A 19,507-nucleotide genomic window follows, 5' to 3' on the forward strand; every position below is an offset into this window, starting at 1 on the left:
ACACTGCACATGATTAACCCTGGTGTATGTTTTTAATGTTTTTAAAAATTACAATGACCTTTCCGGATAGAGAGTATCACCCCGTGATGCTGTTAAGGAAGGAGTTACCTGCGGGGAAAATGGAAGCAGGATCGGAACTCAATCAGTCTGGCTTCAGATGGAGCCCTCTCCATTTCTCAGAGGCCCTAAAGGATATAGCAGGACATACTATTTATTTATTAGGCTGTAATCACATGCCATTTAATACACCCATTTGAAGTGTTCAATGCTTTTTAGTATATTAACAGACTTGGGCAACCATCACCACTATTTGAAAACATCTTTTACCACTCCAAAGAAGAAACTTGTATCTTTTAGCTATCACCCCTGATCCTCCCACCTCCTCCAGCCCTAGCCAACCAAGAACCTACTTTCTGTCTCTCTAGATTTAACTAATCTGGACATTTAATATAAATGGAATTATATGGTCTTTTGGTGGCTGGCTTAATATTTGCAAGGTTTGTTACAGGTAGTTAGGCATGAGCAGGGCAGGAGAGGGCTCTTCCCTCACCCACTAGGAATGCATATTGCCTCTGATAGTGATAAATTGGCAGCCGGTGCCGGGGAGAGGCCATTTCCTGATGGCCCACACCTGTTGCACTAAAGTGTTAGTTGAATGCAGATGACAGGGAGAAGCAACTTCTTGGGCATATGCATTAAGAGACAAAATCGGGGAGTATGACCTTCCAAGAGGACTCTATCGGAAAAGGCAAGAAAGCCTCAGATGGGCATGCGTGCAACTGCCTACATACTGCGCTGTGCTCACTTCCCAATGATAAGGAGGGCACTGCGCATGCAGGCAGCCCACCCTAAGGGAAGAATCATGGGAAAGGAGCCAGCCTATAAAGTCCTAGGATCAAGGTCAATATCACAGTTGAACTCAGTGATGGCTTGGGACTCTTCCGAGCGTGCTTTCCTTTCTTTCCTATTCTAAAGGCCTTTTAAATAAACTTCCACTCCTGCTCTGAAACTTGCCTCTTTTTCTGCCTTATTGCTCCTCAGTTAAATTCTTTCTTCTGAACTCCCGACCTTGTGATCCGCCTGCCTCAGCCTCCCAAAGTGCTGGGATTACCGGGGTGAGCCACCGCGCCCAGCCTTCTGGTTGTTTTGTTGTTGTTGTTTGTTTGAGATAGCGTCTTGCTCTGTCACCGAGACGAGTGCACTGGCACAATCATGGCTCACCGAAGCGTGTCAAGCTAAGTCATTATATCCCCTGTGACCTGCATGTATACATCCAGATAGCCTGAAGCAACTGAAGAACCACAAAAGATGACATTCCACCATTGTGATCTGTTCCTGCCCCACCCTAGCTGATCAATTGACCTTATGACAATACACCTTCCCTGCCCTTGTGATAACATACTTTGTAATATTCTCCCCACCCTTGAGAATGTACTTTGTGAGACCCACCCCCTGCCCACAAAAAATTGCTCCTAACTCCACCGCTTATCCCAAACATATAAGAACTAATGATAGGCTGGGCGGCGTGGCTCACGCCTGTAATCCCAGCGCTTTGGGAGGCTGAAGCAGGCGGATCACAAGGTCGGGACTTCGAGACCAGCCTGGCCAATATGGTGAAACCCCATCTCTACTGAAAATACAAAAATTAGCTGGGTGTGGTGGCAGATGCCTGTAGTCCCAGCTACTTGGGAGGCTGAGGCAGTAGAATCGCTTGAACCCGGGAGGCAGAGGTTGCAGTGAGCTGAGATTGTGCCATTGCACTCTAGCCTGGGCGACAGAGTGAGACTCTGTCTCAAAAAACAAAAAAAGAAAACAGCTAATGATAATCCCACCACCCTTTGCTGACTCTCTTTTCAGATTCAGCCCACCTGCACCCAGGTGATTAAAAAGTTTTATTGCTCACACAAAACCTGTTTGGTGGTCTCTTCACACAGACGAACGTGACACAGCATAGACCTCCCAAGCTCAGGTGATCCTCCCATCTCAATCTCCTGAGTAGTTGGGACTACAGGTACACTGCCTCCACATCCAGCTAATTTTTTTATTTTTTGTAGAGAAGAGGTTTCGCCATATTGCCCAGGCTGGTCTTGAACTCCTGGGTTCAAGTTATCCTCCTGCCTTGGCCTCCCAAATTGTTGGGATTACAGGCATGAGCCACCACGCCCAGCTGGAGCTCTGGTTTTTATCAGTATATCATTGTAGGGAATATCTGTTGTTTTTGTCAGCCTAGTATTGTTTACTAGAACTGACCTTCCCTACTACTTTTGATCCTCCTGTGGCTGCCAGTCACAGAACCATTCCCAGTCTGGCCATAGTGGTTAGTCCAAGGATGAGCGAGTGTCTCAAATAGAGCCAATCAGAATTCTGTGGGGTTTTATCTATAAACCAAGAAGCTCTTTATCTGTTCTAAGGACCTAATAATGTGTCCTAGACACAGACTGTTCCTGCCAGTGGAAGAGTCAGAAGGAACAGAGGCAAGAGTTTGAAAAAGCAAAGGCAGAAAATGGAGAAGAGAGAAGTCCAGTGACTTGGAGGTATTGGGGCTGAGGCCATGTGCTTCCTTATATTTGCCATTAGGTAAAAGAGGCAAAATTTTACCTCTACTCTGTTAGGATTTTTCAGCTGGGCCTGAGAATTAAATTGACGTAAGACAGAGCAACAGGAGAAAAACGTACAAATTAATTTCATACAAGTGTTATGTGGCATACGATCCTTCATAAGGAAATGAAGACCCAAAGAAGCAGTTACAATTGAACACTTATAAACTGAATTGGATAAAGAGTAGTGAATTATGAAAATGTGACAAGGCAAAGTGTCATGCACATCCGTGTGAAGAGACCACCAAACAGGCTTTGTGTTAGCAACATGGCTGTTTATTTCACCTGGGTGCAGGCGGGCTGAGTCCGAAAAGAGAGTCAGTGAAGGGAGATAAGGGTGGGGCCGTTTTATAGGATTTGGATAGGTAATGGAAAATTACAGTCAAAGGGAGGTTGTTCTCTGGCGGGCAGGAGTGGGCACAAGGTGCTCAGTGGGGGAGCTTTTTGAGACAGGATGAGCCAGGAACAAGATAATGTCATCGCTTATGGCAAGGACTGGCCATTTTCACTTCTTTTGTGGTGGAATGTCATCAGTTAAGGTGGGGCAGGGCATTTGCACTTGTTTTGTGATTCTTCAGTTACTTCAGGTCATCTGGGTGTATATGTGCAAGTCACAGGGGACGCGATGACTTGGCTTGGACTCGGAGGCCTGACACAAAGCACACGAGGATAGGGTAGTTAATTGAGTGGAGGAGTGACTAGGAAGATAAGAGTTAGTTTAACAAGGTTGGTTTGTACAGATTTCCCTCAGCCTCAACTTCCTGTCCTTGATGAGAAGAATGATGTTTTCCTTCTGGGTATAGGGAGGACACCTTTTACATGGGAATTTCATCTCCTGCTTTTAAGAAACAGAAGAAAAGTCAGAGTGAACTCTTTGCACCTGCCGTTTTCCAAGTGATACAGCTCAGATGAGTGGAGGAACACCGGGGTTGTTGGTCCTCATGCCGGTTTAGATAAAACAACATGGACACAAGTGGAGTGGTTTTAAGGAGCGGAGAGTTTATTAGGCAAGAAGGAAGGGAGGAGATAGAGGGAAGAAGCTCCCCAGTAGAGAGACAGAGGGAGGCTGGCTCCAAAGCCGAAAGAGGAGGTCCCCACCTGCCGCGGATACCAGCCAGGTATATATGCAGAGGCTGGAGAAGGCGATATCTGATTTGCATAGGGCTCAGGGGATTGGTTTGACCAGGCATGTCATTCATGTAGCCCTCGGAAAAAGCTGGCCCTCTCATCCTAGCCTTTTAATATGCAAATGCAGGGCACTCTGGATGTTCTACACATGTGGAGATATGTGGGGAGGCCATGTTGCCAGGAACATGTGGGGCAAGGGCAAGAAGTCCGCAGGAATTGCTATATTAGGTGGACCCAGTTTCTAACGGCCTGCATTTGCATATCAAAGGTTGCCAGCCTGGCTCTAAGAGCCCGAGCTTTACAAGAAACTTTTCCAGAGAGGCTTTAAAAACCATAAACTCCCCAGGGACCCCTTCCCCCCCCCCCGCCTAAAATAATTTCTTAATAACTCTTGGCCGGGCGCGGTGGCTCACGCCTGTAATCCCAGCACTTTGGGAGGCCAAGGTGGGTGGATCACAAGGTCAGGGGTTCAAGACCAGCCTGACCAACTTAGTGAAACCCCGTCTCTACTAAAAATACAAAAATTAGCTGGGCGTGGTGGCGGGCTCCTGTAATCCCAGCTACTCAGGAGGCTGAGGCAGGAGAATTGCTTGAACCAGGGAGGCGGAGGTTGCAGTGTGCCACTGCACTCCAGCCTGGGCGACAAAGTGAGACTCTGTCTCAAAAAAGAAAACAAACAAACAAAAAACCCCTACCACACAAGTGCCTTTAACTCAAAATAGTATGCCACTACTTTGGGGTGGTATATTCTTAACTCCTTTACTAGTAACTTTTTATGTTTTTATTTATTTATTTTTGAGATGGAGTCTTGCTCTGTCGCCCAGGCTGGAGTGCTGTGGCGCAATCTCGGCTCACTGCAAGCTCCGCCTCCCGGGTTCACTCCATTCTCCTGCCTCAGCCTCCCAAGAAGCTGGGACTACAGGCGCCCACCACCACGCCCGGCTAATTTTTTGTATTTTTTAGTAGAGACGGGGTTTCACTGTGTTAGCCAGGATGGTCTTGATCTCCTGACCTCGTGATTCACCCGCCTCGGCCTCCCAAAGTGCTGGGATTACGTTCCCGGCCTTTTTGTGTTAATCTTAAACTAGTTTGAGTTGGATTCTCTTGCAACCTAAAGTCTTCTGAGGTCCTGAAATACTTGACCCAAATTCCTCAACAGGGGGTGCCCTCACTTGAGAGAATGAGGTCATGTTTCAGGTAGAACTGGTCTAACATATTATCTAGAGATTTAGTAGCATTGGCTTCAGGACTGGTGACCACACAGGTTCCCGGGCAGCAGTGGGCAAAGGCAGGATCAGAATGGCTGTAACCAAGGGAGGTGGTTCATTGTCACAGTGAGGAGTACCACTTGGGAGCAGCAGCTTCAGAGGTGGGAATTACAGGGATCACTGGGGAAAGAAGAATTCATGGTGAGCATCAGCAGCAGTCACAACAACATGGCAGTCATTTGGGTCTTAGCCTCCATGTAACGCCCCTTCCTGGAAGCAACCATAATCATATTAGCAGCTGCCCTTCTTGGGATAAGGTCATGGCAAAGGCAGCTTCTAGGTCTGTGGCAAATTTGGCAAAAGATGGGAGTGTCGTAGTCCTGGCACTAGGAATAGCAGCAAGGAAGTGGAAAGACTCCAAGGTCCTGGGATAAGAATAGTTCCTGAAATTCTGTATGAGCTTTCTATAATTCCTGGGGGAAAAACCCCTAAGGTTTCCTGATTATGGTTATTGCACCTGACCACTAGGTTGGGGTAGTGGTGTGGAATTTAGAATCAGGAATACTGAGTAGTGGGTCAAACCAAGATCATTATGGAGTGTTATCTGGCTCTTGAGTTCCCAACTCTGCTTATTGAAGAAAATATTAAAAACTGGGGAGTAGGAAAAGGGGCCACTAACTCTTACAGTTGGCCTCTGAACCAGCTTCCTCACCTGAGATACTTATATGGGCTCTGCAGGTGATGAAAATGAGAAACACTGGCTGGTGGGAACTGTGGCAAACTGGCGAGTACTCTATCCTCTCTAATGGGGGCAGCTATGATGGTGCCATGTGAGAATGTGGGCCTCATCTACCAGAGTTTTCATAATTTCAAAAGATTCCAGAGTTAAACCATAGAGGTCTAAAAAAATAACAAAATAAAAATAAAAAATAGGAATTTCAAAAGAAGCCAGATAGCCAATTTGTTTAAGTGTGAAATCTCTTGATCTTAAAATGTTGGCAATTAACTTATACAACATTTAAACACGGTATTTCCTTCCAGGCTAGTCTGAGAAACATAGTGAGGCTGTGTCTCTAAAAAAAATTAAAACAATAGGCGGGGCACAGTGGCTCACACCCATAATCCCAGCACCTTTGGAGGGAGGCTGAGGTGGGTGGATCACCTCAGGTTAGGAGTTTGAGACCAGCCTGGCCAACGTGGCAAGACCCGTCTCTACTAAAAATACAAAAATTAGCCAGGTGTGGTGGTGTATACCTGTAACCACAGCTATTCTGGAGGCTGAGGTAAAAGAATCACTTGAACCTGGGAGGTGGAGGTTGCAGTGAGCCGAGATCATGCCACTGCACCCCAGCCTGGGCGACAGAGCGAGACTGCATCTCTAAATAAATAAATAAATAAATAACAACAGTATGCAGTATTCAAGTCAAACACAACTCACAGGCATCTGGCGTTCGTGATCTCTGATCTGTACTGTGATTTCTGGTCTTTCATATCTCTAAAATCCATCCAGCTCCCAGTTTATGCAATTCCACATGTAAAATTCTTTCAGTTTGTTTAATTCTGCCACTGCCCGAAGGCCTTCTTTCTTGTAATAAGGTTATAGGTACCTGGGAGTCTCCCTGGGATTGAGGTCATGTGTGTATCCCACCATTTCAGTGTTGGCTATCCAAGTTGTATTTCCAGTTAGTTTCCCCTACTGTCTAAATCTTTCCTATGATAAATCATTTATTTTATTCTACTTCTCTGGCTTCAGTTTCTTTTTCTCTGAGTGTAGAATTGGTCTAGATTTTTAACAATTATTTTTACCAGCTTGGGCAGCATGGCATTTAGTATTTTTCTACTAAAAATACAGAAAATTTGCCTGGTAAAAAAAAAAAAAGAAAAAGAAAAAGAAAATTTGTCTGGTGTGGTGGTGCATGCCTGTAGTCCCAACTACTCAGGAGGCTGAAGTGGAAGGATGGCTTGAGTTTGAGTGACAGAGCCTAGACTGCACCACTGCACTCCAGCCTGGGTGACGGAGAGAGACCCTATCTCAAAAAGAATTAAAAAAAAATAGTAATAAGGCCGGGCATGGTGGCTCACGCCTGTAATCCCAGCACTTTGGGAGGCCATGGTGGGTGGATCACAAGGTCAGTAGATCGAGACCATCCTGGCCAACATGGCGAAACCCCGTCTGTACTAAAAACACAAAAATTAGCTGGGCATGGTGGCGTGTGCCTGTAATTCCAGCTACTCGGGAGGCTGAGGCAGGAGAATCACTTGAACCAGGGAGTCAGAGGTTGCAGTGAGCCGAGATCACGCCACTGCACTCCAGCCTGGTGACAGGGCAAGGCTCTGTCTCAAAAAAATAAAATAAAATAATAATTCTGAATAGGTAATAACTTTATAAGGCACATAATTTAAAAGATATAATAAATTATACATTTGTTATTTATATTATTGTTGTTTCTATTTATGAAAATAGTATTAAATATTTATAATGTACAGATTTTATACACTAAAAGAGAATTTTCCCTTCCCTCTTCCCCAGCCATGTAGAGCTCTTTCCTGGAGACAACTGTAATTATGTTAGCAGATTTTTTTGGTATTCCAGATACACACACACACAGAAACACACAGGCACACACAATTTTTGGCACACAGTGATAGCATACATACTACACACACTGTTCTATAGTCTATACTTCAGGTTTCCTACTTCACCACATATCTTAGACTTCCTCATATATTAACATATAAAAAGTATCCTAATTCTTCTATTCTTGAAATACATTTAGGTTATTTGTAGTCTTTTGCTACTACAAATAAGGCAACAATGAATAATCTTACAGTCATTTTGCTCATGTATATCTGTGCTCTGACCTTAATTAATAAATCTATTTAAGGCCGGGCGCGGTGGCTCATGCCTGTAATCCCAGCATCTTGGGAGGCCGAGACGGGCGGATCACGAGGTCAGAAGATCGAGACCATCCTGGCTAACGCAGTGAGACCCCGTTTCTACTAAAAATACAAAAAAATTAGCCGGGCGTGGTGGTGGGTGCCTGTAGTCCCAGCTACTGGGGAGGCTGAGGCAGGAGAATGGTGTGAACCTGGAAGGCGGAGCTTGCAGTGAGCCGAGATGGCGCCACTGTACTCCAGCCTGGGTGACATTGCAAGACTCCATTTCAAAAAACAAAAAAAAAATCTTTAGTTTTTTTTTTTGAGACAGAGTCTCACTCTGTCGCTAGTCTGGAGTGCAGTGGCGCCACCTCGGCTCACTGCAAGCTCCGCCTCTGGGGTTGAAGCGATTCTCCTACCTCAGACTCCCAAGTAGCCAGGACTAGCAGGCGTGCACCACCACACCCAGCTAATTTTCATAGTTTTAGCAGGGACAGGGTTTCACCATGTTGGCCAGGATGGTCTCTCTGTCTTAACTTCGTGATCCACCCCCCTTGTCCTCCCAAAGTTTTGAGATTATAGGCGTGAGCCACTGTGCCCAGCCAAAAGATTATTCTTAAACTGGGCATGGTGGCACATGCCTGTAAACCCAGCTACGTGGGAGGTTGAGGTGGGAAGATTGCTTGAACCTAGGATTCAAGTCCAGCCTGGACAACTTAGAGAAACCCTATCTCTTTAAAAAATTTTTTTTAAACATTTCTTCTGTTGCACTCTGTTAGATCATTCACCCTGAAGGAAGCTAGCTCTATGTTATGAGACACTCAGACAGGGCTATGGGGAGGTAAATGTGAAAAGGCCTCTTGTGAATAACCAGCACTAACCTGCCAGGTATGTGAGTGAGTTACTTGGGAAGCAGGCCCGTTAGCTCCAGTTGAACCTTTAGGTAATTAGAGTCCTGCCAATGTCATGACTACCATCTCATAGATACCCTGAGCTACAACGACGTAGCTTAGCTGCTCCCAAATTCCCAACCCACAGAAAATGTGTGAGATAATAAATATTTATGTTTGTAAGCTGCCAAGTTTTGGAATAATTTGTTACATTGCGATAGATAACTAATATAGACAACGATATGAACAGAACCATGTGTTTGTGGGGTAAATCTAAGTGGGCCTAGGGAGACAGACTAGAAATGGAAATACTTCAGAAAACAAGTATGATAGTCCAGTCAGAGGCAATAACGGTTTAAGAATAGAGAAAGGGATTCATGAGAGAAGTAGAGAAGAAAAGGAAACATGAGAGACTCAAGGAAGAAGGCTAGGTCTAAGGCAGGGTTCCCCAACCCCCCGGACCATGGATTGTTACTGGTCTATGGCCTGTTAGGAACTGGGCCACACAGCAGGAGGTGAGTGGTGGGTGAGTGAGCACTACTGCCTGAGCTCTGCCTCCTGTCAGATCAGTGTCAGCATTAGATTTGTAGGAGTGTAAACCCTATTGTGAACTGTGCATGGGCGGGATCTGGGTTTCACTCTTCTTATGAGAATCTAATCCCTGATGATCTGTTACTATCTTACATCACCCCCAGATGGGACTGACTAGTTGCAGGAAAACAAGCTCAGGGCTCCAACTGATTCTGCATTATGGTGAGTTGTATAATTATTTCATTATATATTACAATGTATAATAATAGAAATAAAGTCCACAATAAATGGAATGTGTTTGACTCATCCTAAAACTATCCCCACTGGCCCTGTCCATGGAAAAAGTGTCTTCCAGGAAACCGGTTCCTGGTGCCAAAAAGGTTGCAGACCACTGGTGTAAGGTTTCCATCTTATATAGCTAGAAAGATGGTGGCAATGTTATAGAAATAGGGAACAATGGAAGGAGAAGCAAATGTATGGAAGAGAAATAGTAACTTTCAGAGTAATCTTCTAAGATATTTTTATTTTTATAGAAATTTGTATTTTGCCCAGTTAAGAATTTGAGGCTGAGAATGATTCAGTGATGGGCTTGGTTTCATAGAGTTATGACGCTGACCTCAGAAAACAATGCCTCAAAAGATGTTGCTGTGGCGTGCTGGTTGCTTTGAATTAAAGAAAATTGAAAGGCTTCAGCAATAAGCCTCAGAACCAAGGTCTCTCTGTCCTTCCTCCATTACCCTGTCTCTCTAACCCTCAAATTCTTAATTGGGGAAAATACAAATTTCTATAAAAATAAAAATATCTTAGAAGATTACTCTGAAAGTTACTATTTCTTTTTTTCTTTTGGAGACAGAGTCGCTCCGTCACCCAGGCTCGAGTACAGTGGAGTGATCTTGGCTCACTGCAACCTTCACCTCCCAGGTTCAAGCAATTCTTCTGCCTCAGCCTCCCAAGTAGCTGGAATTACAGGTGCCTGACACCACACCCAGCTTTTTTTTTTTTTTTTTTTTTTTTTTTTTGTATTTTTAGTAGAGATGGGATTTCACCATGTTGGCCAGGCTGGACTCGAACTCCTGACCTCAAGTGATCTGCCCACCTCGGCCTCCCAAAGTGTTAGGATTACCGGCTTGAGCCAACACGCCTGGCCTGAAAGTTACTATTTCTCTCTCATACATTTGCTTTTCCCTCCATTGTTCCCTATTTCTTTCTTTTTTTGTTTTTGAGACGGAGTTTCGCTCTTGTCACCCAGGCTGGAATGCAATGGCACGATCTCAGCTCACTACAACCTCCGCCTCCTGGGTTCAAGTGATTCTCCTGTCTCAGCCTCCTGAGTAGCTGGGATTACAGGTGCATGCCACCATGTCCAGCTAATTTTTGTATTTTTAGTAGAGACAGTGTTTCATCATATTGATCAGGCTGGTCTCAAACTCCGGAATTCAAGTGATCTGCTTGCCTTGACTTCCCAAAATGCTGGGATTACAACCGTGAGCCACTGTGCCAGGACATTGTTTCCTATTTCTATAATAATCTTTCTAGCTATGTAAACTTGACACCTTAGACCAGTGGTCCCCAACATTTCTTTCCCAAAGAACTGGGAAGAACTCTTTCTGGAATTTCCTTATCTGACTAGGGAAGCTTCTTTCCAAAAAAGGAAAAAAATTAAAACTAGAAAAGTAAATAAATAGGCCGGGCACAGTGGCTCATGCCTGTAATCCCAGCAGTTTGGGAGGCCAAGGCAGATGGATTACCTGAGATCAGGAGTCCAAGACCAGCCTGGCCAACATGGCAAAATGCCGTCTCTACTAAAAATACAAAAAAATTAGCCAGGCGTGGTGGGGCACACCTGTAATCCCACCTGCTCTGGAGGCTGAGACAAAAGAATCACTTGAACTCTAGAGGCAGAGGGTGTAGTGAGTCGAGGTCGTGCCACTGTATTCCAGCCTGGGTAACGAAAGGACACAAAGATAGATGTGTACCCGCCCCCCACCCGCTACACCCTTGTTCTGCTCTCTAATCTTTGCACATACCAGAGATTTCGTAAGTTCTGTGAGTACCTGGTTTTCTGCACGTACCAGAGATTTTGTTTTGCACATACCAGAGATTTTGTAAGTTCTGAGGCAAGGTCACAAGACGTGTTTAAGTAAGATAAACTCTTGCTGCCATAAACCTGCTCTCCCGCCTCAAAGTTTGAACCAAAATATCAGAAATGGCAGGAACCAATCATAGTTAGCCAAATCGCCTTGTTCAAACACTAGCCAATCATATATCTGATTTGTATAATAACTCTATGCCCACTTTTCTTAGACTATATAACATTGTTCGGAGCTGAGTGGGGGAGCTCTCCTGCCCGTCTTGTTTCACGAGCGAGGGAGAGTTCCAGGTTCGAACCTGTAATAAAGATCCTTGCTGCTTAGCTTTGACTCTGGACTCTGGTGGTCTTCTTCGGGGAATAAACGGTTTGGGCATAACAAATGGGGGCTCGTCCGGGATTTCCCCCAAGCCCACCAGACCCCCAAGTCAATGGATCTTAATCTGTAGGTAAGCCGGCTTTGTTACTGTCTCTGTCTTTGTCTCTGTCTGTCTCCCTGAAATTTCGCGAAATCCGTAATCTGTAATCTGTATTGGTCTGTTTTATAAGTGGCATGGTCTTGGCGGACGCGCTAAAAGACAGCCACTCGGGACTGGTGGGAGACGTCCCCCAGTGCCCATCTGGGGGCCTCCATCCTTGGTTGCCCCATCTGACTCAGGTCGGAAGTCCGACACGCACTCGCGAAGGCTCATCGTTTCTCACTGTCTGTCCGTTATTGTTAAGTGTTAAGTGTAAGTCCAAAACGAAACATAAAACCTTTTCTTCCCCTTCCAGGACCGGACCTGTCGGATACTCCCCTCTGCTTCACACTCATTTTCGTCCCCCCTTCTCTTTGTAGGAGCAGTCCAAAGATAGGCAACAACCAGAGCACGCCGCTCTCACTCCTTGTTACCAATTTTAAGGATGTGAAGGCTCGGGGGCGTAACTTAAGAGTAGAACTAAAGAAAGGAAAGCTAGTTACTTTCTGCCGTTCGGAGTGGCCCTCTTTCGGCGTAGGGTGGCCCTCCGAAGGAACTTTCTGTCTCTCTATTATTACTAAGGTAAAAACTAAGATTTTCCTGCCAGGGCAGTCAGGACATCCTGATCAAATTCCTTATATTCTAGTGTGGCAAAATCTTGTGGAAGACCCACCGCCCTGGATAACTCCATTCATCCTTGAGCCTTGCAAGGTCCTAGTAATGCGACCTACAAGACAAAGGACTCCCTCTGCTCCCTCAGCCCCTGTGCTGCCAGACAGCCAGGACCCCCTAACGTTAGAACCCACACTTCCCCCACCATATCCGCACCTTATCCCGCAGGACCCAGTCCCCCAGGGTGGTGCTTCCGTAGAAGGAAACCGAGAAGCGGAAGCAGCCGAGAGCGAAAGTAACCCGGGGAGGCCGGCCGGCCGAACACGAGGCCGCGTACTGCAAGACCAAGCTTCCCGACTCCCTGACTCCACCATAGCCCTGCCTCTCAGAGAAATAGGATCGCTCGATGACACCGGGCTCTCCCGTCTCATGTATTGGCCTTTTTCCACTAGTGATTTATACAATTGGAAGTCCCAAAATGCTCGGTTCTCCGATAATCCCAAAGATCTAACCTCGTTGTTAGACAGTGTCATGTTTACTCACCAGCCAACCTAGGATGACTGTCAACAGCTCCTCCGAATCCTGTTCACAACGGAGGAGCGGGAAAGAATCCAAGTTGAGGCCAGAAAGCTGGTTCCAGGAGATGACGGCCAGCCAACTGCAAATCCTGAACTCATTAACGCGGCTTTTCCTTTGACCCGGCCCAGATGGGACTACAACACGGCAGAAGGTAGGGGACGACTGCTCATTTATCGCCAGACTCTAATGGCGGGTCTCTGGGCTGCAGCTCGCAAGCCCATCAATTTGGCTAAAGTATATTCTGTGTTACAAGGTAAGACAGAAAGCCCCGCTGTGTATTTAGAGAGATTAATGGAAGCTTTCAGACAGTATACCCCTATGGACCCGGAAGCACCGGAAAATCAGGCTGTGGTAGTAATGTCCTTTGTAAACCAGGCAGCATCAGATATTAGAAGAAAACTCCAGAAATTAGAAGGTTTAGAAGGAAAGCAGATTCAGGACCTCCTTCAGATGGCCCAGCGAGTTTATAATAATAAGGATACTCCAGAAGAAAAACAGTTCAAGGCAACCAAAGAAATGACCAAAGTTTTAGTAGCAGCTTTCCCCCAGGCAGGGAATGGCCAAAGCAGAAAGCAGACAAAGCAAGGCTCTAGGCAAGGATTAGAAAAGGATCAGTGTGCTTATTGCAAGGAATGTGGTCACTGGATTAAGGACTGCCCAAAGAAACGGAGACTAGCTAACCCTACCTCCGTACTCGTTACCCAGGACTCTGACTAGAGAGGACGGGGTTCGGACCCCCTCCCCGAACCCAGGGTAACTTTGCAAGTGGAGGGGTCCCCAGTTCACTTCTTGGTCGATACTGGGGCGGAACGCTCAGTCCTAACCAAACCAATTGGAAAAATGTCTAAGAAAACATCCTAGGTGCACGGGGCCACAGGCATCAAAAAATACCCCTGGACAACCCAGAGGACTGTAGACTTAAGAACGGGAAAAGTCTCCCATTCCTTCCTAGTCATCCCAGAGAGCCCCTGCCCTCTACTAGGGAGGGACTTGCTGACAAAAATGGGGGCCCAAATCCACTTTGAGCCAGAAGGGCCCAAGATAACTGATTCCCAAAACAGGCCAATATCTATCCTGACTGTCACCTTAGAAGATGAGTACAGACTCCATCAAGAGCAAAAGCCCCCTGATCAGGAAATTGACTCTTGGCTCCAGCGTTTCCCTGAAGCGTGGGCAGAAACTGGGGGCTTAGGGCTAGCTAAACATCGACCTGCCATATTTGTGGAAGTTAAGCCAGGGACGGACCCGGTTCGGGTTCGGCAATATCCTATGCCCCTGGAGGCAAAAGAAGGAATTACGCCCCATATCCGCCGACTCCTAGACCAGGGAGTCCTACGGGCTTGCCACTCATCCTGGAATACTCCACTGTTACCTGTTCGTAAACCCAACAGTACGGACTACAGGCCAGTACAGGATTTAAAAGAAGTTAATAAAAGGGTCATGGACATACATCCCACTGTGGCCAATCCATACACCCTTCTGAGTGCTTTACATCCCGAAAAACAGTGGTATACCGTTCTTGATCTAAAAGATGCTTTCTTCAGCCTTCCTCTGGCTCCCAAAAGTCAAGGACTCTTTGCATTTCAATGGACGGATCCTGAGAGGGGCATCAACGGTCAGCTAACATGGACCAGGCTGCCACAAGGTTCAAGAACTCGCCAACCCTGTTCGATGAAGCCCTTCATGAACATCTGGGTGAGTACCGGCGGCAACACCCTGAAATAACTCTTTTGCAATATGTTGATGATCTCTTAATAGCAGCCAGATCCCCGGAAACTTGTGTTCAAGGGACTGAGGACCTCTTGAAGACTCTGGGGGAGCTAGGCTACCGAGCCTCAGCAACAAAGGCTCAGATCTGCAAGTCGGAGGTAACTTATCTGAGGTACCTATTAAAAGGGGGCAATGCTGGCTAACCAAAGCCCGAAAGGAAACAGTCCTATGCATCCCTAGACCCCAGTCGACACGGCAAGTGAGAGAATTCCTGGGGTCGGCAGGGTTCTGTAGGTTACGGATACCCGGATTTGCTGAGTTAGCCAAGCCCCTATACCAGGCAACAAAGGAACGGCAGCCCTTCAATTGGACGGATGAGGCTGAGCTGGCCTTTCAGCAAATCAAAACTGCCTTGTTATCAGCCCCCGCGCTGGGGCTCCCTGATGTCTCCAAGCCCTTCCACTTATACGTGGATGAAAGTAAGGGTGTTGCAAAAGCCGTGTTAACACAGTACCTAGGCCCCTGGCAGAGGCCAGTTGCCTATTTGTCAAAAAAATTAGATTCAGTGGCTGCTGGCTGGCCACCCTGCCTCCGGATAATCGCGGCGACCGCCCTAATGGTCCGAGACGCTGATAAACTTATCATGGGGCAAGAGTTGCGCGTTATAACCCCTCCTGCCATTGAAGGCATCCTCCGGCAGCCGCCGGACCGATGGATGAGTAACGCCCGGCTCACCCACTATCAAGGACTGCTGTTAAACCCCCTCAGAATAACTTTTCTGCCCCCAACCTCTTTAAACCCTGCTTCACTGCTGCCAAATCCAGACTTGGACGCCCCGTCCCATGAGTGCACTGAGATACTGGCTCAGGTGCATGGGGTGCAGGAGGACCTGCAAGATCGTCCGCTCCCCGACACAGAATTCACCTGGTTCACTGATGGCAGCAGCTATGTCCACCAAGGCCAGCGGTATGCAGGAGCGGCTGTAACGTCAGAGACTGAGGTAATCTGGGCGGAACCCTTGCCTCCAGGGACATCGGCCCAAAGAGCCGAACTGATAGCCCTTACACAGGCCCTCACCCTAGGGGCAGAGAAAAAACTAACAGTATACATGGATAGCCGCTATGCTTTCGCTACTGCGCACATACATGGGGCCATCTACAGAGAAAGGGGACTATTAACAGCCGAAGGCAAAGAAATAAAAAACAAGCAAGAGATCCTAGCTCTATTAACTGCTTTGTGGAAACCAAAGAAATTGGCTATCGTACATTGCCCTGGGCATCAGAAACCAACTACGCCAATTGCTCGAGGCAACTTCTTAGCCGACCAAACCGCAAGGAGCATAGCAAAAGCTCCCAGTCAGCTCCTCACGCTCCAGCTCCCCGATCCTGGCCCGCGAAATTTGCCATGTTTTCCCGACTATACCAAACAGGATGGCGAATGGATGAACACGCTTCCCCTAAAACAGGTTCAAAATGGGTGGTGGACTGATATAAATGACCAAACCATCCTACCAGAAAAATTAGGACGGCAGGTGTTGGAACACATCCACCGGACAACCCACCTGGGTGCCCGGCAAATGATGGACTTAATCAGGCACGCCAAGTTTAGAATCAGGCACATAGCTGAACTGGCCAGCGATGTCACAACAAATTGCAAAGCCTGCCAACTAAACAACGCTTGCCCCCAAACCCAGACCACCGCAGGAATTAGGTGTAGAGGAACTAGGCCTGGTATCTATTAAGAAATAGACTTTACTGAGATAAAGCCTGGAAAATATAGGTATCAGTACTTACTTGTCTTTGTAGATACTTTTTCAGGATGGACAGAAGCGTTCCCAACTAAGAGAGAAACTGCTCAGGTTGTAGCAAAGAAAATTTTGGAAGAAATCCTCCCCAGGTATGGCTTTCCTGTCCAAATAGGGTCAGACAATGGACCAGCCTTCGTTGCTAAGGTAAGTCAGGATTTGGCTTCCATTCTAGGGGCAAATTAGAAATTACATTGTGCTTATAGGCCCCAAAGCTCAGGACAGGTAGAAAGGATGAATCGGACTCTGAAGAAGACCTTAACTAAATTGACCATGGAGACTGGTGCTAATTAGGTAGTACTTCTCCCCTACGCTCTGTTCCGGGCCCGAAATACCCCTTACAGACTGGGCCTCACACCATATGAAATCATGTATGGCAGACCCCCACCCCTGGTCCCCAGTCTAAAAGATGACTTACTCAAACCTGAAACTAAAAATGTCTCTGAGCTCCTGTTCTCCTTACAAGCCTTACAGAAAATTCACCAGGAAATTTGGCCCAGACTACGAGAACTGTACGAGGCAGGACCTCCACCGACGCCTCATCCGTTCCAGCCGGGAGACTGGGTCCTAGTCAAGCGCCACCGGCAAGAAACTCTTCAACCCAGGTGGAAAGGACCACTGCAAGTACTCCTGACTACTCCCACCGCTCTCAAAGTAGAAGGCATCGCTTCGTGGATCCACTACACACACGTCAAACCAGTGGACCCAACATCCGACCTTCTCGAGCCGTCTGGAGCACCGGTTACATGGACTGTAGACAAAGCTAAGAACAATCCCTTAAAGCTAACCCTGCGCCGTCATCCCCATAGCCGTAACCATGTCTAGCTTACCTATGCTTTTATGCCTTATGCACCTGACTCTCCTCACTGCTGCGCCGTCTAATCCCTATGTCTGGAGGTTCTGGCTCTATGAGAACAAAACTCACCCCAGGGAAACCCCCCAAGCAGGTAAACTGCTAGCTAGCGCAGACTGCCCCCACTCAGGGTGTAATACTATAGTTTACCTCAATTTCACTAGGTTCCAGATTGCCCAACCAGCAATACCCATGATCTGTTTTGAATATAATCAAACTGAATATAATTGTAAAAATTATTGGTGGCACCAGAGTGCAGGTTGCCCATATAGCTACTGTAAGACGCACTCTGTCCGATACTGGAGAGAATGACAAAGGTGGTATTTTTACAAAACTGAGTCTCCCGTCACTTACACTTGGATAATTAAAGACCCATAGGACTCCCGGTGGACAACCCCACAACATGGGGGAGTATATTACTCATCAGCTAATACCTGGCCCAGTAGCCATTTATATCTGTGGAGAAGTCTAGTCCAGATTCAACCCTTAATCCACACACAAATCCACAGGCAAGAAACCAAGCTATCACAAGACTTGCAGCCCTTCTCCTGGCTAACTCTATTACGGGAAGGGCTAGCATTCGCCAACCTCACTGGTTTAGGCGACCTGTCCTCTTGCTTTATGTGTGCAACCCTAGGAAGACCACCATTAACGGCTGTTCCTCTATCCTCCCCTCCCACAAACTATACAGGTTTTAACTCATCGATAGTCACGATACCTGATGTGGCCCTGTACCGTGACCCATACCAAGAGAAATACCCCTATTGTTATTCGGCATTTAGCAACAGCCTCTGTAACCAATCGGCTACATACCCTAATAGTCCCATATATGCTCCCCCTGGTGTGTTCTTCTGGTGTAATATGACTCTGTTAAAAACTCTGTCCAAAAGCATCTCTGACGGACAGTTGTGTATCCCTGTTACCCTAGTTCCCCGACTGACACTGCTAACCCCGGCAGAGTTCATAGGCTGGGCAAGGACCGCCCCAACTAAAACTGCGTGACATAGACGAGCAGTTTTTCTACCACTAATTGCCGGAATATCCTTAACCACCTCTGTTGTCGCAGCGGGGTTAGCAGGAGAGGCCCTACAACACTCCATGATAGAAAACGACAAGCTGTTACAACAATTCTCTGTTGCTATGGAAGACTCCGCCTATTCCCTAGCCTCCCTTCAGTGGCAGCTCACCTCCCTAGCACAGGTCACCCTTCAAAACCGCAGAGCCTTAGACTTACTCACAGCTGAGAAAGGAGGTACCTGTATGTTCCTCAAAGAAGAATGCTGTTTCTATATAAATGAGTCAGGGTTAGTTGAGGAAAGAGTCCAATGCCTACACGAACTAAGCTTAGAAATGAAAAAGCAACAATTCACTACAGCCGCTAACAATTGGTGGAGCTCTTCAATGTTTTCCCTTCTGGCACCCCTTTTAGGCCCCCTAATGTCTTTACTACTTCTATTCACTATAGGCCCCTGTGTGGTAAATAAAATTTTACAATTTGTCAGAGAAAGGTTTGATACCATACAACTAATGGTCCTCCGTAGCCATCACCAGCCTCTCCTGCACCCAGAAAGTGAGGCTATATTATAAGACTCTAGAAATCCAAGATTGGACATCCAGTTACTTATGAGAAGGGGGAAATGAAAGGACACAAAGATAGATGTGTACCCGCCCCCCACCCGCTACACCCTTGTTCTGCTCTCTAATCTTTGCACATACCAGAGATTTCGTAAGTTCTGTGAGTACCTGGTTTTCTGCACGTACCAGAGATTTTGTTTTGCACATACCAGAGATTTTGTAAGTTCTGAGGCAAGGTCACAAGACGTGTTTAAGTAAGATAAACTCTTGCTGCCATAAACCTGCTCTCCCGCCTCAAAGTTTGAACCAAAATATCAGAAATGGCAGGAACCAATCATAGTTAGCCAAATCGCCTTGTTCAAACACTAGCCAATCATATATCTGATTTGTAGAATAACTCTATGCCCACTTTTCTTAGACTATATAACATTGTTCGGAGCTGAGTGGGGGAGCTCTCCTGCCCGTCTCGTTTCACGAGCGAGGGAGAGTTCCAGGTTCGAACCTGTAATAAAGATCCTTGCTGCTTAGCTTTGACTCTGGACTCTGGTGGTCTTCTTCGGGGAATAAACGGTCTGGGCATAACAGTAACAGAGTGA

Source organism: Macaca thibetana, chromosome 15 (genome assembly GCF_024542745.1).
Source record: "Macaca thibetana thibetana isolate TM-01 chromosome 15, ASM2454274v1, whole genome shotgun sequence".
In the NCBI taxonomy this organism is placed as follows: domain Eukaryota; kingdom Metazoa; phylum Chordata; class Mammalia; order Primates; family Cercopithecidae; genus Macaca; species Macaca thibetana.